Source organism: Schistocerca nitens, chromosome 1, assembly GCF_023898315.1.
Source record: "Schistocerca nitens isolate TAMUIC-IGC-003100 chromosome 1, iqSchNite1.1, whole genome shotgun sequence".
NCBI lineage: Eukaryota > Metazoa > Arthropoda > Insecta > Orthoptera > Acrididae > Schistocerca > Schistocerca nitens.
The window spans coordinates 709,084,989-709,089,878 of record NC_064614.1 but is presented as its reverse complement, the minus strand read 5'-3'; the positions used below and the strand labels follow the sequence as shown (position 1 = coordinate 709,089,878).

The 4,890-nt window shown below is 43.4% G+C and overlaps 1 non-coding gene across 1 annotated transcript; it reads right to left on the bottom strand.

Moving 5' to 3' along the window:
- Positions 1-4,602: 4,602 nt before the first annotated feature.
- Trnat-ugu (transfer RNA threonine (anticodon UGU)) lies at positions 4,603-4,677 on the bottom strand. The gene has a single exon. It is a non-coding gene; the product is annotated as a tRNA-Thr (tRNA).
- Between the last annotated feature and the right edge of the window lie 213 nt (positions 4,678-4,890).

Here is a 4,890-nt window from a genome sequence, read left to right as displayed (position 1 = left end):
CTATTTGTAACCGTTACGTCTTCGCTGCACTCTTCTCACCTTTTTCAGTCTTCTGACTGTTTTGGTGCGATCCGCCACTAATCCCCTCTCCTGAACCAACATTTTAATCTCAGAGTAGCAGTTGCAACTTACGTCCTCAATTATTTGCTGTATGTACCCCAATCTCCGTTTTTCTTTACAGTTTTTACCCTTTACAGCTCCCTCTAGTACCATGGAAGCTATACCCTGATGTCTTAACACATCTCCTGTCATCTTGTCCCTTCTTCTTGTTAGTTTTTTCCATATATTCCTTCCTTGCCGATTCTGCGGAGAACCCCTCATTCCTTACCTTAACAGTCAACTTCATTTTCAATTTTCTTCTATAGCATCACATCTCACATGCTTAGATTCTCTTCTACTCCGGTTTGCCAAAAGTCCATATCTCACTGTCACACAATGCTGTGCTCCGAATGTACATTCTCAGAAATTTCTTTCTCAAATTATGACCTGTGTTTGATACTAATAGACTTCTCTTAGCAAGGAATGCCCTTTTGGCCAGTGTTAGTCTGCTTTTTATGTCCTCCTTGCTCTGTCTCTCATGGGTGCGTAGGTAGCAGAACTACCAATCCTAATGTTAAGCTTCTCACTGTTCTCTTTTACGCTACTTCTCATTACTTCCGTCTTTCTTCGATTTACTCTCAGTCCATGTTCTATACTCTTTAGACTATTCATCCTATTCAGCAGTTCTTGTAAGTCTTCTTCGCTTCACTGAGGATAGCAATGTCTTCAGCGCATATTGTCGTTGATATCCTTTCACCTTGAATTTTAATCCACTCTTGAACCTTTCTTTTATTTCCCTCATTGCTTCTTCGAGAGTAGATTGAGCAGTAGGGACGAAAGACTAAATCCCTGTTTTACATCCTTTTTAATCCGAGCACTTCGTTCGTGGTCTGCCACTCTTATTGCTCCCTCTTGTTCTTGTATATATTGTGTATTACCCGCCTTTCTTTCCCTATAGCTGACCTCTATTTTTCTCAGGATTTCACTATTTTACATTGCCAATGGCTTTTTCCAGGTTGACAAATCCTACGTACAAGTCTTGATTTTTCTTTATTCTTGCTTCGATTATCAATCGCAACGTCTGAACCGCCTCTCTGGTGTTTTTACCTTTCCTAAAATCAAACAGATCGTCATCTAACAGATCCGCAATTTTCTTTTCCGTTCTTCTGTGTATTATTCTTGCTAGCAACTTGGATGCATGAGCTGTTTAGCTGATAGTGTGCTAATTCTCTCACTTGTCGGCTCTTGCAATCTGGAGAATTGTGCGTAAGTGTTTTTTTTTTCCAAAAGTCTGATGGTACATCTTGTAATGGTTCTTTATTTGCGAAACCAGTACCACCCGCCAACCCAGTTTTTCGATACCGTAGATTAATGAATATTTTCCTACGTAATGTCTCATATTTTTCGACTTTATTCAAATTTGGTTTCATTTTTATATGTAGGTACTCGATATTTTGAGATGTTGAAATCGATATAACATCTAGTGTGAATATCTTTTTACTTATTGTTATCTTTGAGGCTGGCTTGTGACTTTTGGCGCGGAAGCGTACAGAGTAGTCAAGTTTTTGTGTTGAATATGAACAGTCTTGACTTTGTGTTGGAAATGAAAAGATGAGTCTGAGTTGTGGACAATGAAGAATGTTGTGAGTTTTATTAAGTGCAGTAACGGCTGCGAAATTGTATGATGAAGTAATGTTTTGAACATGCGGAAGTATAAGAAGTTTAATAAATGTCAATTTTTGTGAAAAATTGTCTTCATAAGTTCTTCAGGTCGGCGTAATTAACATCCGAGTGCCTTTCGCACCAACAGCGACAGTCATGCTACCTAGACAACAATTTTAATTATGAGCCAAAGCCAGAGCGAGATCGTCCTTGGATTGCAAATACAAGATAAGTCATATTATTGTTAATTTTCTTCAGTGACTGTAATCAATTGATGTAGCAATACCTGTCACATTAAAGACCTTTTAGTTGCGCAATAAAAAGATCATACTTTGAGTGCGCGACGTGATAACTTTTGAACTAATTAACTGTTACTGGAGGTATTGTTATAATCTCCTGCCTCATATATTCTACACACCAAACTGAGTAATCGTTGTGTCGCCACTTCCCTAATGATTTTAGAAACCCCGATGGACTGTTATCTACCGCTTCTGCCTTACTTGGTTCTAAGTCTTCCAAAGTTCCTTTAGATTCCTCTATCTCGTCATCACATAAATCCTCCCCTTCATGTACTCGATTTACTCTTTCCACATACCCACTGTCTCTTAATGTTACCACCCTTGTTTTTAGCGGATGAATTAGATGCAACATTTCCCTGTCGTACCTACATTTATATCACTCCGTAAGCCACCTAATGGTGTGTGGCGGTGGGTACTTCTGGTACCACTAACTCAACCCTCCTGCTCTGTTGCACTAGCGAATGATGCTTGGGAAGATTGATTGTCGGTAAGCCTCTGTAGTGGACTTAACTTTCGAGTAAGAATCATGGAAGATGTGCCGGCATGGGAAGACGCCCCTCGCTCCGCGCCGGGGCGCGAGGCCGGGGCCGGGGCCGGCTGCCGGGCTGTGGGCACCGGCCGGGTGACGTCACGGCCGCGCCAGGTATCGAGCGGCGGCCGCCGGGCGCCCACGCCTGCTGCCAGAGGCCAGCCACGGCCGTGTCCGGGCCGATATCAACGCGGAAACGCCGGCCGCGTTTCCTGGTAACGAGAGTACCGGCTCCGTATCACCCGCGTGTGCCAGTTACAAGCGGTGACGTCATCACCACCAGCATATCCTCAGGCAAACCCTCTGGTCCCGACCACTGTGTGAATTTTGTCCATTTCCCCGAGCTGTCAACGTCAAATTTTCAGCTCTAGCAGAAAAGAAAAATTAAAAAGCGTGGTACGAGATGGTATCCAAAAGTTTCATAAGTCTCAATTTGTGAAAAATACTTGGAGAACACTAAAACGCCGAACGCCGAAACATAATTATGAATGAAATGTCAGAAAGACATTTGTCCCATGCCTGTTGCATTTGATTGGTCAATACTGCGCGATTAATGCTGTCTGTGGATGACGCTGGAATCGCTGCCCAATGATATCCCATATGTGCCCGACTGGAGCTAGATCTGGTGATCGAGCAGTCCAACGCCACATGTAGGCACAATGTAGAGCATGTTCCATTAAGTTTCGGGTGTGCAGCCGCAAGAAATCTCCTTCTTCTTCTAATATTTCGGCTGTATAACGTTCAGCCATCTTCAGAGTGAGCCGCAAGACTGCCGCTCCAGTGCTCGCTTCGTCCCTTTATACTCGTGTACCTCCACATATTTCTTATTTAACAACGAATTTTTTGAACAGACGAACGGAGTCGCCATGGGTAGTTCCTTATCCCCTCTGGTGGCCAATTTATTTATGGAGGACTTCGAGGAGAAGGCGCTTGAATCTGCTGACTTGAAACCCACGGTATTCTGGAGGTATGTTGAAGACACCTTTGTAGTTTGGCCCCATTGTGAAGACAACTTGCAAGACTTCTTAAGACATCTGAACTCCCTCCATGGTCAAATAAAGTTCACAATGGAAATTGAAATGGAGGGATGCCTTCCATTCTTGGATGTTTTGGTTCGGCGCAGAGAGGATGGCACATTGGGACATGAAGCATATAGGAAGCCGACGCACACCGATCTGTATTTACGTGCAAATAGTTGCCACCATCCTGCCCAGACAATGAGAGTTCTCCGAACTTTGACCCACAGAGCGCATATTATTTCTGACGAAAGCAGTCTGCAAGATGAACTTTCCCACTTACAAAGAGTGTTTGAAGACAATGAGTACTCTCCACAACAAATACAGAGCGCACTAAAAATGAAACCGAAACAGGCCACAAAGAAAGCAGAAGAAGATGAAGAAACCTTTAAATCGATGGCCTTCCTGCCATATGTGGGTAGCCTCTCATCAAAAATAGGACGCATTCTTGGCAGACACAAAGTAAAAGTGATGTTTCGTCCTCCACCCAAGACAGCTGCACTCGTGGGCTCCGTGAAAGATGATTTGCTGCTCCGAAAATCTGGAGTTTACAAAATTCCATGTGAATATGGCCTTTTTTTACATCGGACAAACAACTCGTACTGTCCAAGAAAGATGTACAGAACACCGGAGGTACACACGACTTTTACAACCTAAAAGTCGGCAGTGGCAGAGCACTGTATTGATAATGGTCACAGTATGTTGTATGACAACGTCGAAAGTTTGGCAACTACATCATCCTTTTGGGACTCGATAGTGAAGGAGGCGATTGAAATTCGCTTGACGACGAATTTAAATAATAGAGATAGTGGTTTTAATCTTGATAAATCATAGAATCCGGCACTTGCTGTAATAAACTCACAAAGACGTCGTCACAGTGTAGCTCACAATGATATATCGATATTTTTTAACTATATATGACGGTAGTATCTGTTCACGAAAGAACAGTTACCGTCGATGACCATGCAGCTTTGCTCGAAATGAAATGGTAATTAAATAGACACCCTAGCTGCAAGCAGGCGTTGATACACTTCATTGGGGACATGTTGAAAATGTGTGCCCCGACCGGGACTCGAACCCGGGATCTCCTGCTTACATGGCAGACGCTCTATCCATCTGAGCCACCGCGGGCACAGAGGATAGTGCGTCTGCAGGGACTTATCCCTTGCACGCTCCCCGTGAGATCCACATTCCCAACATGTCCACAACAGTACATTCGTAGTGCGCCTAATAGATATTTGCCCATCATACTCATTACTCGTGGCAGATTAATCTACCAAGTCCCGTACGAGTAATGAGTATGATGGGCAAACATCTATTAGGCGCACTACGAATGTAGTGTTGT